Source organism: Chelonoidis abingdonii, chromosome 1, assembly GCF_003597395.2.
Source record: "Chelonoidis abingdonii isolate Lonesome George chromosome 1, CheloAbing_2.0, whole genome shotgun sequence".
NCBI classification, from domain to species: domain Eukaryota; kingdom Metazoa; phylum Chordata; order Testudines; family Testudinidae; genus Chelonoidis; species Chelonoidis abingdonii.
Genome location: NC_133769.1, coordinates 92,467,526 through 92,484,967, shown reverse-complemented (window position 1 = coordinate 92,484,967; position 17,442 = coordinate 92,467,526). Strand labels below are relative to the sequence as shown.

The 17,442-nt window shown below is 41.0% G+C and overlaps 1 protein-coding gene across 18 annotated transcripts in view; it reads right to left on the bottom strand.

Annotated features, from left to right (window-relative positions):
* CNOT4 (CCR4-NOT transcription complex subunit 4) overlaps positions 1-16,954 on the bottom strand; it is a 129,867-nt gene extending 112,913 nt beyond the window's left edge. For 7 of the 18 annotated variants that reach the window (XM_075067392.1, XM_075067396.1, XM_032788594.2 and 4 more), the window contains exon 1: positions 16,698-16,916. The gene's annotated coding sequence lies outside the window, so the exon portion shown is untranslated. Of the gene's footprint in view, positions 1-4,738; positions 4,760-7,211; positions 7,300-14,532; positions 14,627-16,697 lie in introns of those variants that run through there. The other 11 variants (XM_032788596.2, XM_075067385.1, XM_075067369.1 and 8 more) reach the window with 7 other exon arrangements.
* Positions 16,955-17,442: the final 488 nt, after the last annotated feature.

The following is a 17,442-nucleotide window of genomic DNA, read 5'->3' as shown; positions in this document are numbered from 1 at the left end:
ACTGGTAACTTCATAAGCACTTCTGAAGCAAGTTTCCTGGTTAACTGCTGGTAACAGGTATATAAGCCATGCAAGTTTATGACCTCCCATAGTTATACACTGGAAAATTATGATGAAGAGCTGAAAAATATTTCCTGATGTTTGATCTAGTATGTAAGTCTCCTTTGTGTTTGTGATACCATGTAGAATTCAAAATTACCTGTCAAATATGCAAAAATGTATAACTATATATTGATGATCTTTCCTTTGCAGAGGAGTCACCACTGTTGCTCTGTGCTTCTGTATTAGCAAAAAGGTGAATTTCTACAATGAGTTGTATAGTAGACTGCTAATACTCACTCCCAAGCCCTTAAGAGCTTTAAAGCCCAGACTACAAACTTAGCATCTTACTAGCTAAAATTCTGCTCACTAGTGAAGGTAACTTTCTCTGTCCAGGATTGGCCAGGTAAAATCCTGAATTTAATTAAGCTTAGTAGAGCCAAATATTTGCGTGTGTAAAACAGATGTAACAACTAACATTTTAAGCTATGATGTCCACATAGCATCACAAAGCACCGTGCAAGCTAAGAATGTGCATTGTTAGTTTGATTCCAAAATGTGAAGGCCCATTCGTATAAGAAGCCGTAAGTGCTGTGATCCATTAAATGTAAAGACGTCTCATGATACTCGTAAGACTGTTTAACATCCTCACTCTGGTCTTCACAGATCAATCACTTATGATTACACTCTTAACCAGTATTTTCTTGTCAGTACTACATTCCATCCTTTTGTTGCTTACATTCCAAACACTTTTGCAATGCTATCCCATGAATAAGAGTTACCTACTCCAAAACTGCCTTTTGTAAAAACAAAATTCTAAAAACTAGTTACAGGAGAATTATTTGCACAGCTAATTCTAGAAGGGAATATAATCAGTCTACTTGCAGATTTTAAACAGCCAAGTGCCCCATGTTAATCAAAATAATTGAAATATTAGCTATGCAAATAAGCCTTAAACAACTCAACAGCTGCATTCAGTAAGAACAATAATCTACTCAAAAATTACTGTTTAATGTTTAGAATTCCCATTCTCCTGGCATACGTAAGCATACTAATAAAAGGAATTAGGATGGGTTATAGGATAATATTTTCTGCATTTATTTTTGATGATGGGCAACCACTCATTACCAAGTATGATCATTTTCCATAGAAGTTATGGGTCCTCAGGTGGCTAATAAGGCCAATCCTTGAACCACAAGTTCTACTGCAATTAGGGCAGATGTTTTTGGGCTCAGCAGAAGGCTTTTGACCATGACTGGAAGCCAGTATCTCCTTCCTTCTGTGCCTCTTGTCCTCTTCAGCTCGTCGGCGAGCAAGTTCAAAATGCAAGGGACCATCACATAGGACTTCTCTCCATTTTAACTGATAGATTTATTTTTACCTTAATGTTTATCACGTAGTGACTATACTGCAAAAGGCATTACCTGTAACAATATCAGATTCCATTTCCCTATGAAAAGACAGAACACAGTTTACTTCTCATCTTAACTTTATGAAAGCATCCGTTTTCCAAAATTAGTCTTGAAACTGTGGATGTCTCATCTGAAATTTTGTATACAGAAGTGAGAGAACAAACTAATGGATTAAACATGCGTTCCCAGCTTTGTGAAGGATGCTGTGTGATTACAGACCATGGTAAGTGACTACGTAGTTAGGGTACAGGGACCTCTCCTGCAAGGTGTTGAACACTAACAATGTACTTTAAAGGGCAGTTGGTGTGGTTTTGCTGCCTCTAACAGAACCATGCCCTCTCAGGATACTGCTAAATTATCCCTGCCAGAGATTTAATTCTGGGCCTTTAAACAATTTTTGCCATTTCAGTAGAAAGGAAAGCAGTGCAATATAAAGGAGAGATTTTATGAAGAAATGTCTCATGACCAATAGGATGAACCAGAGAAGGGGTTTGTGGCCAATATCTGACAGACAGGTTCCATATCTGTAGAACAGCACTGTGAGGTAAAGAAAGGTTTGTGGTTACTACTGGAAGCACGGATGAGAGTAATGGTTGTGATTAAGGGGGTTTCAAATGGCTAAATATATTAACATTAGTAAAGGATCAGAGTTAAGGTTGTTTGAAGAATTTTAACATGGCTGCACTTACAGCAACTTTTGTAGTGAAGAAGAGCAAGCATGACTAAGTGGTAAATCTTTCTTATTTTAAAGATGCAGTTGCAAATTTTAGATGTGTATGGCTCCCAGCTGCACCCTCCTTCCCCATTTTAGAAAGATGCACCATCCAGGTAGATCCCAAGATTACATGACGGGGAGAGGTAACCAACAGCTGCTTAGAGAAAAGGTACTCTTGCTTCTGTTACAACTTCAAAAGACCCATAGGTACAAGACTCAGGATGGGTAAGACCTTGTATCTCCTGAAGAATTTATAGTACTTATGGGACACAGAAAGAGCCTTCCCTTCCAGCAGGATGAACATTTTGAGGATGTTAGCAACACAGGTGTTCCCTCCCCACCCCTACTGTCCTTTGGCAATACGGGTCTTTGATATAGCTGGTGCCAGAGTCTCTTGTGTGTTTTTCAGGCAACTACTGTTACCATAATTGCAGGAGAATGAGGCAAATTATATAGAATTCTACCAAGGATATGCTTCTACCTGCCAGTACGAAGAATATGGCTTGTCTCTAGCATGGTTTATTTAAAAAAAAAAAAAACACATACCACACACAGGTCAGGGGGCAAAATGTTCACTTTCAGAAGTGACATTTCAGTGAAACCATTTCAGTTTTTTGTAATTCTAATTGTGTTTTAAATTAAGTGACATTTACAATTCTAGCATATTTTTCCTAGAAATATACTACATAACAGCTATACTGGGTCAGACCAAAAGTCCATCTAGCCCAGTATCCTGTCTTCCAGCAGTGGCTGATGTCAGGTTCCCCAGAGGGAATGAACAGAACGGGTAATCACCACATGATCCATCTCCTGTTGTCCATTTCCAGCTTCTGGCTCATGCACTGCTATACATAAGACTGAATGGTAGGTGTACAAACTAATTGGGCTAGATTAGACCATAGAACTCTTCACTATAAAATTCTGAAAGGTTACATTATGGAAGTACCACTTGTGGTTCTATAGTTAAGGCGGAGTTTCGAATACAAAGCAGGGATATTCAACCACTTTGTTACACATGAAGAACTGAGGGCTTAAGGTGAGAGACTTCTCACTGAGGACAGTAAAGGACCTTTCAGGAAAGCAGGGGGGGGAATTTTTAGAAGATTAAACTTTTACAACTTTAAAATTAACATTAAATTCTTATTTTTAGACAAGGAAAGGTTAATAAGATATTTTACACTTGCTTTCAGTAAAATTCTTAGATGTGTAAAGATGCTAAATGCAATTCACAAATAAGTTATAGAGGTAAGCAAATTACAAAAGAATAATCCTGCTATGTTCAACACTTCCAATAAGAGTTAATGTATCTAGGCAGAAAAGGCTAGAAAAGTCATCTCCATTGCATTCATCAGAGAGGAACTCAGTAGTGTGTTCTCCGGAGGGCTATTTTACACCAAGAATTAGTTACAGTTCTACATTTTTCCACCTTTAGCTCCCCTATTCAAATCTAATCTAGGTTATTACATATTTGCCAGCCACAGTCCAGTTCAGCTGACAGGAGGCCATACTAGCAGTACTTACCCACACACACCAGTCTAGCAGAAATCTAAAGCAGCCAAGGATTAAAATCGGACTGGAGGCTGAGCTATCCTCACTTTCCAGGTCACAGTCCATGGGTAGAGGAACCTTGCATCATCATTATCCAAACTAATTGTTGACTGGACAATTAGAGGGCTTCAATATCCAGTACTGTCACTTCAGCACTTTTCACAAGATGCAATAGAATTCTTAAACATTGGGACCTGTCTTTTTTTTTTTTAAACTGTCCTAGTACACTAGTAAATAAGTTGTTCTCCATAAGACTACCCCACCCTAAGCCTCTGTATGACTACAAGGTTGGGTTCAAGGAGTAAAGAGTTATTAGTCTCAATTACTGACTCAGTAATTCAAGTACCAAAAAAACAGCAGCTATTTCTATATCCTTGAGCTCTATAATCTAACATTTTTAACATGACTAAGTTAATTATAAACATTTTCTTAAATGGCATAAAAAAACAAATCCTCAAATCCGTAGATAGTGCCTGTCAAATCCATGATGAACGCCATAATTCACACTACCAGGCAGGTCCAATCCAGAGCAAAAGACAGTATTCATATGCCAAGGCCAGACAGCCCTTGTTTCCTGGGCACTTCCTGAAGGGACACTGCACAAGGAGTGAACTACTCTATTTACCTTCAGCAACCAATTTGAACTTTTATCTAGCATTTGGTTCAAAACTTACTGCTGACCGCCATAATGAAAAACTCTCTTAGTTTAACCACAAAACAAAGTAGTTTCACATTTTGTAACAAATCAGTCTGATGCTTTTGCAGTAATAAATTGTATAGAGTACTTTGGAGTTTTTTTAGTGTAAAAATGCATTTTAAAGGTTAAGTAGTGAACAGTCTCACTTAAGTTATTCATATATACCATATAGAGAAGGGACTACTGTCATATAGTATTAACCATATGCCAGGGCACTATTATTTCCTGGGGCATTAAAAGTTAGCACCTATCATGAAGGGGAAATAAGAAATGTAATCTCAGCCAAAAACAAAAATCATTGCCATAGTTTGTGATTAATACACATACCTCTGCTCCAGCCTTAAGATGCAGAAGTGATATGCTCTTGAGCCAGGATTCAAATACCCTTTCAGACTTGCTCTAGTGCAGGGGTCGGCAACCTTTCAGATGTGCTGTGCCAAGTCTTCATTTATTCACTCTCATTTAAGGTTTCACGTGCCAGTAATACATTTTAACATTTTTAGAAGTCTGTAATATATAACTAAATTGTTGCTATATTTAAAGTAAATAAGGTTTTTAAAATGTTTAAGCAGCTTCATTTAAAACTAAATTAAAATGCAGAGCCCCGCGGACTGGTGGCCAGGACCCGGACAGTGTGAGTGCCACTGAAAATAAACTTGCATGCTGCCTTCAGCGCATGTGCCATAGGTTGCCTACCCCTGCTATGGTGGCTAAGGGCAGGACACATACATGCAGTGCCATGGACAGAGTATAGGAAAGTAAAAGGGTTACCTTCCTACCACTTTTGTGCATTTCATTTTGAATTTGAAATGTTGCATTTCTGAAAGCTGCTGGACAGACGGTTCTACAAACTGAAGTCTTCTAGCAACAGATCAGATGCAACAATGGTAATAAGATTTCTCTATACCACACAAGTGTGTTTCAGCCTTCACTTCAAGAAATACCTCCAAGGAAGAGAGCTTATTTTTAGTCTGTCTCCATTCAATAAGCGGGTTCTTCTTTGCTAAAGCTACCAATCCATTTCACACATGCTAGGGCTAGTCATTCATTTCATATAGGCCCATCAATAGACAACACAACTTCCAAACCTCTACTGAAACAAGCAGATTCATACTCTCAAACTATGACCAGCTTGGGGTGGGACACCCACAAATCCTGTATCTTCCTCACATAATTCAGTAAAAGAACAGTCTTACAGAACAATGCCACCAACGGACCATACCAGAGCTATTGGTCTTTGCCCTGAGTACTTCCCCAGAAGCAACAAAAGGAAAAAAGCATATACTGAAACTGTTCCCAGACTTTTCTAAAGTGGCAGGGTAAAGGGATACAGGTTGGATGTGAAGGCAGATTTACAGTGAATTGGTTAAAGGGGCAATTAATATCTTTTGAGAAGTGGGTCAATTTTGGAGGAAAAATTTTGGTTCTCATAGTAAGGAATAGTTAGACCATGGGCTGATCATTTTCAGCATAAAGAAGAATTAAGTGAGAAGCTTTTTAAGAGAAAACCTCTATGTAAAATCTGAAATTCTACTAATGACACTAATTCCAAAAAACATTCACTTTAGCAAAATAAAGTGAAGAACCAACAAAATGCAAGTAAGTCTGATTTAAATTTTAAGGTTAATTTAAATAAAAACATTCTGTACAACCTCAGTCACAATATTCAAGACATCATCTCTCACTTTTGGTATTTTTGGATTCAAGTCTCAGAAGTACATGTCTCAACATCCACATTATATCCTTGACAAAAATCACTGGCGGTCTTTTTCTAAGACGGACAGCCCGAGGAAAAAAATCTACACTTCCCACATTAGTAATTATAGTATAATATTTCCAAGGGAAATAAGGGGTAAGGAATTTACAAAGTCTACACGAACAGAGACAAAGACAAAGGCTGATAAATGCACAAGTAGAAGACTTTAAAGTACAGTAGCTAAAGACCTGCCACAGGGAAATAAGCTCATCAGATGGAAGGATTGTTTTGTATTACGTAAATGTTGCTACTGTGGCTGATTGGGTGAAGTTTACAGGCTCCAAGAACAGCATCACATAGTCCTACACTTTAATAATAATGGTGATTTTACAGGACCTCAAGAGGAGGGGGAGAATGAAAGTTAGAATCCTCCAGGTTACAACAAAACCAAGAATTAGCTGTTTGTGTCTAAACAAGTCTAGATTTTTTTAAAAATGGTCTAGATATAAGAAAGGTCAATTTTAGTGTGGCCTTGTCATTCATTTCTATCTTGTGACAAAAGAAGAGCAACATTTTAAGAAGGCTATTTTAAACTTGGATCAAGATTACAACACCGCTATACAGTCACATACTTATAAGCGCTGAATGAGGAAAACTTGCACTTAATACTTATGCACCACTGCGGTAACAGAAGCAGGTAAAACTTACAAGGAGTGCAGGATGCTTTAGCAGCTTCTCTGTACACCTGTGGGAAACCCAGGAAAGCATGGTGGTCTTATGTAAGATTCACTCAAAAACTGCAAAAGTTGAAGGACAATGGGGATTTCTGTGATCGCACATCAAATGTCAACCTCTGGTGCCACTATGCCAGGAAATACAAATGTGTGTTACTACACAAGGTCAAAGAAGTTGGGAGCACTTTCAAGGAAACACATTTAGCGGAAAGGAGTGCATCACTACTTGGCATAAACACTTATAGATATCTTAGATGCTGCATTTGAAAGATTCTGGAGACCACCACATTCAGGACATTGCCACGGATTTAAAGGTTATGGGAGAGGGATCATATGAGAACTGGAAAACGGAAGAAAACCTAAAAGTTACCTGAACTATTAGGGGACAAAAATTCCTACGCAAGTAGTTTTCTTGTATTAAGTCATCTTTCATAAGAAGCATCAGCGATGGTAGCATTCTAGGAAAGTGCCAAAAAGCAAAGCATTAAATCAAATATCTTTTACAATCTAAATCAGTAACAAGTTCACTACCTGTCATCACGCCAATTGTCTAGCTACACCTGATTGGGTCTATTTGGGTAGGTAAAATTTGAGTCCTTTCTTGCAGGACAAAAACTCAGAGTTAACACCTTCAGCAAGTTATCTGTTAGTCTATGAACACACAAACGTATACTGCAAAAAACTTTCGTCTGAAAAGAAAGTTAAAGGCAAAAATACTGGCTCAGCCATCTGCCTTTTTAAAGGCTGGATCCTTGAGTCATTTTCTACTTAATATAAAACAGTTCTTCCATTTTTACTGCCCTCATAGAGCTGACAAATTTCTTCACATAGAAAAAATATAGTAACCAAAACACATGACATGCAAAAGGTTGGCTTAATAAGGTCAAGAAAAGAACAGTTAGAAAGATTGAGAATGTAAGCATAAGTCTAAAATCAAAGGCTTAGGCCAGTGGTCCCCAACCTTTTTATGGCCAGTACCACATTCATGTTTTCAGAAGAGTGTGGCAGGCACCAACAATTACTCACATACAAGGTCGGCTCCAGGCACCAGTGGAGAAACCACATGCTTCGGGCAGCACAGGGCAACATTCCGTCCATTCTGCAGAGTCGGAGAGTTTTTTGTTTTGGTTTGGTTTTAGTTTTTTGGTGCCAGTTCTGGGCAGTGCAGAGAGAAGCCAGGAGGACAGAGAACACTGGCGCCAGCAGCCTGCCGCCCCGGAGTACTCTGTCCCCAGCAGGCGCGGGGCCCTGGCTTTTCTCTCCTGCTGGGCATTAGGCGGCCCTGCGCCTGCCTAGGACAGAAAACACCAGCGCCCGCAGTCTGCAGCCCAGGAGGTCTCTGTCCCCAGCAGGCGTGGGGCTGCGGCTTCTCAGAGCTGGAGAGAAGCCGTGGCCCCACGCCTGCCAGGTACTCATAGACTCGTAGGTCAGAAGGGACCAATATGATCATCTAGTCTGACCTCCTGCACAAAGCAGGCCACAGAACCCTACCCATCCACTTTTATAACAACCCCTAACCCATGACTGAGTTATTGAAGTACTAAAAATTGTGGTTTGAAGACCTCAAGCTGCAGAGAATGCACCAGCAAGTGACCCATGCCCCACGCTGCAGAGGAAGGCAAAAAACCTCCAGGGGCCCTGCCAATCCGCCCTGGAGGAAAATTCCTTCCCAACCCCAAATATGGCGATCAGCTAAACCCTGAGCATGTGGGCAAGACTCACCAGCCAGCACCCAGGAAAGAATTCTCTGCAGTAACTCAGATCCCATCCCATCCAACATCCCCTCAGAGACCATTAAGCAGACTTATCTGCTGATAATCCAAGATCAGTTGCCCAAATTAAACTATCCCATCATATCATCCCCTCCATATACTTATCAAGCTTAGTCTTAAAGCCAGATAAGTCTTTTGCCCCCACTACTTCCCTCGGAAGGCTGTTCCAGAACTTCACTCCTCTAATGGTTAGAAACCTTCATCTAATTTCAAGTCTAAACTTCCTAATATCCAGTTTGTACCCATTTTACTCAACACTGGTGCCTGCAGTCTGCAACCCCAGAGAAGCCGGAGAGAAGCCGCAGCCCTGCACTTGCCAGGGACCAAGAACACCGGCGCCCGCAGCCCCAGAGTTCTCCGGCCACGACTTCTCTCTGGCTTAACCCATGGCCTCGCGCCTGCCAGGGACCGAGAACGCCGGTACCCACAGTCTGTAGCCCCAGAGAAACCAGAGAGAAGCCGCAGCCCCGCACGTGCCAGGGACTGAGAACACTGGCTCCTGCAGCCTGTAGCCCCGGAGTTCTGTCCCTGGCAGGTGCAGGGCCATGGCTTCTCTCCCCTGCTGGGCACCATGCGGGCGCCCTGGCGCCCACGGGCACCGCATTGGGGACCACTGGCATAGACACTAAGAAAGCCCCAAAATATTTCTACTGGTGCTAAATTAGACTGAGGGGAAAGGCACCTCTGAGGGGAAAGGCACCTCTGAGACATATAATTAGTTGTCTCAATGCACATGCACTTCCTTCCCCCTTCCCCTGTGCTGCTATACACTGGCAACCTTCTGGTCTTCAGCAGTATCCGACCCCACTATAAACATCAAACAATGAACTGGTGCTGTCAAATGCTAATCAAATTTTCAGCGAAGTTATCTTCCACCATTCTCCCAGTCAAGACATTAAGTACAGTGGAAACTATATTAACTGATCACTCAAGGACTGATAAAAAGCTGGGCCTTTTAATAAGAAGAACTTAACACAGAAAGCTGAAAGGAATCCCACAAAGCCAAATTACACCTGATTCCAAAACATATTTTATTGTTTGCAAGTCACTTAATTTACCAATATTTAGATTTAAGTATTTTATAAAAATAAAATACAAATATTGTATTAGGAGGGTTTTTTGTTTTTTAAAGTGTATAACAGGCTACTTGTTGCACCCCTTAATGCTCTGTCCATCAGTTACTCTGCACAGGTGAAATAAAAATGGAATTTCTACCATATTTAACTGCTTTCTGGAGATTCAGTGTAAAAAAAATAATTTACTGCAATACACTGAGTTAAGGAAAATGCAGAAGTCTCTGTGAAAAGACTATACACAGTGTGCACTTTACAGACAGCAAAGTCAAAAGTAGTTCAGCTGTTTTCCTCAAAAATGTACTGTTGTATTTGGAATCAATTTTAGACTGTCCCAGATCATAGAAAGATGTTTTCTTAAAACTAGCATTTTAGTGTTATCTGGGAATATATCTTCGGGTGCTCGCCGAAGGCAGGTGGTCTGCATGAAGTTTCACTGTGATATATGTTTATAACAGTAATACCTAGAGGCCTCAGTCAGATTTAGGGTGCCAGTGTGCTAGCCACAGTACAAATGGATAGGAGGACAGGCCTGCCATAGCACATAGTTAGCTGACTTCAAGTCATGCAGTTTTTAAATTGACAAAACTTTAGAAATCTTAATGTCAGTAATCCTTTTGTTATAGTTCTGAGCTGTTCACCTATGATAGTTCCAGTACTAATTCCTACTCAGCTACCACCCATATAGGAAGGAAGGTAGCTCTAAACTACTTTTTTTTCTCCAGACTTTTGCAGATTATTGTAAATGCCGATGGTTGCTTGCATTTCCCAACTTTTGTCTTTCATATTTTAAAATAATAACATTTAAACTACACAAAAAGATTGAGGTAGAATTGGTGTGCCAAAGTAAACTGTATAATTCTTCATCATTTAATTTCCAGAGACTTCCAATTTGGTGTCCTGGAGTCAGTTTGCTATTAATGATGAAGCTATATATACAAAAAGTTTCAACTTAATATATGCTTTGCCAGATGACTGCTGAAAATTTCTTTACTGCTACTTTCAAGGACAAAAAATGAGCTGCCATTTGAAAACAAGTTCTCTGTTATAAATGCCCCAATTCTTACGTTTTATCAAAAGCTAGAAGGACATTTCCAACTTAAAGGGAGGACATGAACAGAAAACTTACAAAATAGTATGCTTTACAGAAAAACAGTTGCATGGATCCACAACAGCAGTGAGACTGAGTCACTAGCCAAGTTGGAGATGTTTTAATAGGTTTATTTCTTATTTACACTAGGGCCTCTTTACATAATTCTGGCAGCATAAGGGAGCCTTAGTGTAAATGAGATTTAGGCCCATAATATTAATACAATAGGAAAAACATGTAAACTGATCTGAACTACAAGGTAAACTGACCTATAACAATTTTGACCTATAGTTTTCTTACTAGTTTAGGGACTACCAGAAGACTTTATCGCAGAATGAATAGATGGTGAAAGCTAAGGCCAGGTCGACACTACAGACCTGTATCAGTAGGAGAGCTTCTCACATCAACATAGCAGATGGGATCACTCCTATTGTCACAGTAGCTACGTACATGAAGACAAGCCTTCAGTCTACATTTTACTCCGAGAAACAGGAGACAAACCAATGGAGGAAGAGGGAGGTTTCTACTTGATAATACATTTGAAAGCCTAGAGTAACTTCTACTCATCATAATGAAGCTTCAAATCTTTTACTGTAGCACTACCCGTCAATTCATCCCTTTTTATTTGTTGCACTGAACAAACAGAAACACAGACCTTTAAGTACTCTTCATGACATTTGGTTGCTACTGCTGAATTCCTCCCAACCTCATTATTTTTTCATTGTTCTAAATTGTACTGCAAACCAGAAATTATGAGTGACAGCCACAACACTTCCATTTTTTACCCTAAGCATTTTCTTACACCAAACCCCCACCCACCTGGAACTTTCTAAAGCAAATAATTTAAGGTACTTCTACTTTGACACACTATCCTTTTGCATTCCAGTCCTCAAATTTTGTTAAATATTTTGTAAAGCAGAGCAGCAAGGGGATAAGCAACTGTGATGAACCTTCTCATGCAGCAGTCACTGCTTTCCTTTTATGATTACCAGTTTCATACAAATGAGTGAGTATTCTTACACTGAGAAGTTAAACTGCCACTTATAATCACTCCCTCTAACAAACATTAGTAAACAAATTATATCTTCGGCTACTGAAGACCTAATAAGATTACGGTTAGATGGCCTGTAGCCTAAAGTGTGCAGAGCCAACAATTAGGAATAAAATACTTTTTGGATGCTCACTAAATTACGCGCTCATTTCCAATGTTATCACAAGATGACCACAACTTTCTGGTCATTACTGTAATGTTGCTTGTATTATGTTCAGGATTTGATAAATTTACTCACCAATTTTCTACTTGCCACTCTCTGGCAAGTGAGGCAGTTAGCCACCAATTTCTTTGCAGACTTATGCATCAATACATTATCTTCAGTTTTCCAAATAATTGCATCTCTAGCACTCAGTTGCAAAGTAAACCTAAGTATCAATCAAATGCATGTAGTTTTCATGCAGTCAACCGGAAACTCTACAGGTGTAAATGTTTTAAGGCCCAGATATTCCTAGGAATTTCACTAGAATGGGAGAAGTGATATACTACCCTTCCTCACACCCACCAAAACCTTCACCACCATAAAATAGTGGAGCCTCTTTATAGCCAGTAGTTTAGCCTATAGCTGGAGCCATCTTCCCACTGTGTGTTCCCCTCCATGCCCCAAATCCTTTTTGTGCAGCAGCTCATGGGAAACCCTCACAAGAGTACCCCAAATTTTGAACTCCCTCCTGCACAGATCCTGACACAAAGCCCCACCCCATTGCTGAGGGAACAGGATTTCTCCAAGTGTAACCGGTCTCCACTCACCTCAGTAGTGTTTACTCAAGTTTCTGCATCCATCTACATTTTATCACTGAACTGTAAAAAGCTCTAAAATTGTTTCAGATATAACAGCCCCCTTTCCATCACCACCTCAACTCCAGTTCCCAGTTTGAGTACTGACAGCAAGTAGGTTAAGTCTTCTGTCTTGTGATCAAATGATTAGTTTGTCAAATGTTGTTTATATACTTAACAGATTATGGAAGTAACTTTAAGACAGTGGCTCCCAAACTGGGGATCGTGAACCTCTGGGGGTTCACGAAACATTACAGGGGATTCTCGGGAAAAAATTCCCTCCGGTCAGCAGTCCAGAGCCCCTGAACTTCCAAGAGCTAAGCAGATCAAAGCAAGCACATCTATCAAGACTCCTATAAGGAACGGAAAGGGAAGTGGATTTTTTTGCTGTTTTTAAAATTAAATAGGCAGCTAGTATTGTTTTTAAAATTATTATGAAGGACAAGTTTAAGCTTTGTTGTAACGTGCATTGTTTGCCTGGACTACTCAAGACCTGAATGCTTGTGTAGGAGGAACTCTGAGTTGGCTTCTTAAATACCTTCGTGATGTTTCTAATCTGATACTCCTTTAGGAAACACTGGAGCCTTGTCTTGTAACAGGCTTATTCGAAGTGATACAAGCTACAAAAGTGAGATTTTCTAAGAGTGTTGCCGTTTTCATAATGTAATAAAAATACTGGAATGATTAATAATTAATAATAGTGTGTAATAAGCATGTCATAGAAACAAATTTTATATTTCCAAGATCACTGCTTTTATAATTTATACTCAGGTAAAGGAGAAAATCCCTGGAAATTTTCATTTTTAGGAGGGGGTTCATGAGACTTGATATTTTAGTGAAAGGGGTTCACAGGTTGTTAAAGTTTGGGAACCGTTGCTCTAAGATAACAACTAGAAACAAAAATCTGTGTATACATCTTACAGATTGTGCAGGAGATGGAAAGAAATGTCATTCTCCAGCCTCTGAATTTCTGTATAAATTTGGATACAAGCTTCCTAACCTTGCTAGGTCACACAAAGACTATTTTGTAATTCCAGAATATTTCAAGCATTCTTCAGTATAAGATGTATCTGTGTGGTTAGAAGTACTTACGGGCTTAGTCTGGGTGAAGAAAGTCTGAGAAATTATATAGTGCATTTTAGTTACAATGTTCCCAGAACACCTGAACGATCTCCAGTAATGGAATTTCATTGTTCTGCCATTTACAAATCACTAGGTAATTTCTCTCAAAGCTGGACAGGTGGTCGGTCCACTAACGTACACGAGGATGACCAGAGTTCCAAACAGAGTGATAAGTCAAGCCTGTGATTGTAAATGTTCACTGCATTACTAGAAACATAATTTTAAATTATTTGATACTTCAAGTAGCTTCAAAACCACTGCATCAACTATGGGAAAATACATAGGATGTGGGGCCTGGACAATTTTTGCTTTAAGGTTGCTTATTCTGATAGGAAAATATCTTACAAAATAACTAATTTATAAAGGAAGTTTCTGGTTCAGTAAATATCTGTAGAAAGTGTGTGTACTTTCTGGTTTTGCTATCTTTGAGCCAAATAATTTACCCTGGAATGATGCAGTTTTATTTGCAGAAATGCTTTTATTCAACCCATTATCTACCACCAATGTTGTCCTTTCATTTCTCCTGGAATAAGAACCTTCGTCAGAGTGCCTCAAATCTTGCACTCCCTCCTGCACAGCAAAACCACACAGATCCTGATAGAAGGCCCAACACACTGCTAAGGAAACAGAAGACCTGAACTCTATTCCTAGCTCTAACAAAGTCTGACATGTGATCTCAGGCAAGTAATTTACTTCTATGCCTCGGTTTCCCCATTGGTCAGACAAGGATACTACTACTTTCCTTTGTAAAGCACTTTGACAGCTACAAATGAAAATATTTAAGAACTGAGTATTATTTCTGTAACCTACTGCAGAGATTCCCAAACTGTGGTCAAAGGATCAGTAGTAGTTCACAGAGATGGGCAGTCCTATAGCCCAGACTCTTCTGGTCATTTCCAGCTGGGAGAAAAAAGACAGATAGTAAAGAAGGAAATATATTGAACTGAACAGCAAAGACAATGTCATTAACTTTCTCAAAAAAGAATACTGCATATTAAAGACTACTAAAAATATATGAATACTTTCCTAATATTTCTTTACAAAGAACGCAATTGCAGAAGTTGTCACAGGGATGTTATGCAATTGCAACTGGGATGAAAGGTGGTCCATATAGTCTTTTAAAATGTTGTTCACACTTGTGAAAGTCTGAGAACCCCTGACACTGTGGCCTTGCCAAGCAATTGTGTTTGGTTGCACCATATGGCAAGGTACAGTCTTGTAAGCTGAGGCAGGTCTATGAATGATGGATTTAGTTACCTAAGGCCTAAAATACATTTTATAATCACACAATTTGAAGTTCTGTGTTTACACAATGTCATCCATTTGAAATAATCCACTCCAAATTAAAAAAAAACTAGAGCCTTACGCCTGACAAGCACCTACAACATTTTCTGTAACAAAAAACTAAGCTAGCCACGAATACATCTCCTGAAAACTTTTAATGGGAACTTAAAAGGAAAACATGCAAGTTAGAACAAGAGTGCATTTTATAGTCAGCACCCCTTACCATACAAAAACAATCCTCTCCTAGCATGAACTTTCTTTGTCAGTCAGCCAAGTCTGACTCCCAAACGTTTCTAAATTCATACATGTGTTAGTCTTGTTTATGGAATGGAAAGAGTCTATTAGAGGATCATAAAAACCCTGAGGTTTAATACACTTGACTTCTAGACTATGCACTACTTTTTTCTTTTATTAGTGATGCTACTAAGAAACTAAAAGTATGCTTGAGATGTACATTTGGAGTATTCATAGGCCACCTGAACTCCATCCAACCTCTAAGGTACTCTGCTTGTTCGCTCTTCTTCCTTTTCATAGCCTGAATTTCCAGATACAAAGGAAGGAGGGGGAAAGAATTTGATTCTTTGACAGATTTGCCTTTCAGTATTACTGTTTATCTTTTAGTCAATGTCTGTGATCATGCTCACATAAGTGTGATGTCAAAATATCTGTTCACTGAAGTCCAGATATTTTAAAACTAAAATAGAATGTAACACAGGCAGTATTGCAGATAAGCACAGGTAAGCTAGAAATAAGTACAGAGACAGTAAACATGCTATATACTAACATAACCTTTGCAACTTTTTGGTAAAATTAAGCCAACCTTTTTCAGGACTTGCACACCCAGCTTAAAGAGTAACATATATCCTACACAGCATTCATCTCCCTCCTAATAACTCCACATTTAATATTGTCCCAAGCACACAGGCCAAAGCCATATGAGTCTTCTGAGCTGTAGCAGTGAAGTCTTCTAGGATGACTATTCAGCAGACATCTCCTCCTTTTATTGTGTATGTGAAATCACCACCACCTCACACTGAAACTATCAGATAGAGCATATGGCAATCGGTGGAACACGATGTGAGCCCACAGCCTTGTCATTTCCTTCTTCTAACTCACCCTATGAAAAGGTTTCTAGGACTGAGCATGTTTTAGAAGCCCTGGAAAGTTAAATGCTGATTTGCTAAGAGACAAATCTGAGAAGGTTAAATGAACTGTCCAAAATAATAGGAAAAAGGAGACGGCTGCCATTTACCATCTGTCTCCCACAAAAGTGAGAATCAGAACAAATGGAGCCCAATTTTGGAAAGGAGGAGGAGGAGGAAGAAAGGAAATTTCCACCAAGCCACAGAAGAATCACACTGAAATAGAGAACCCAAAGCAGTGCGGCCTCCCCACGAGACAGGAGGGGTGGGGTGAGACGCTCCCGGGCACAGCCCCCTCCTCTCCCACGTACCACTCTGGCAGACCCTCGGTGCCGAGCACGGCCCCAGGCTCTCCCTCCCCGCGAGCAGACGGAAAACGGGCAGACCCTGGGCGCCCCTCGCGCCCGCTCGAGCAGGGGCGCCCCCGCTCCCCCTAGATAGCGGGGTCCCGCCGCTCCCGGGGGCCAGGCTAAGGCCTGCGCGGACCCTGCGAAGCCTCCGCTCTCTCGTAGCCCGGCTCCCCCGGCCCCTGCTCGCACACTCACCCGCCTTCCTCGTCCCTCCCAGCCCGCAGTCTGTCCTGCTTCACGGCTGGCTAGCGGCAGGGGCAGCGGCGCTGTCGGGCGGGACCTCTGGTAGCGCCAGGCCTGGCGGGAGGGGGCGGAGTGGCTCCTCTGACGACCTTTATGTGAGAAACGGGTAAGCTCCGGACTCCGTGCGCTCCGCCGCCAGGCCGGCCACCATCTTACATTAGGGAGACTGCCCTAGACGCCGCCGCAAGCGCGCTTGCGCACCAGCCGTCAGGGGGCGGGGTGGAGACGTGCCTCGAGGAAGGCGGCCGCCCGGGGCACGATGGGACTTGTAGTCTGGTTTGGCAGAAAACGGAGGCGGCTGGGGGAGCGGATGAGTGGCAATGGGCTGCGTTACCCTGCCCCTGCCGGCTGCGGATCTGAAGCTGTCTGGTTCTCCCGCTAGCTTCTGTCTGAGACCTCGGCATCACCCTATCTCCTCCCCAACATCCTCTTCCCCACTGCGACCCGTCTACCCTTCATCACCATGTGTCTACTTTGCCCTGCCACTGTCTACTCCATCCTGCACTCATCCAAATTCCTTCCAGCATTACCCGTCACTTTAATCTGCCAATGACTTTGACTCGCTCCATTTCCCTTTCTTGCCCCTCCCCACAACCTGCCATGGGCTTTAACCTGCTCCACTTTCCAGCCTTACCCCCAGTCTAAGCTGCCACCATGGCCACGGTTTGCACCAAACCTGAAAAGTGCTTGACCTAAC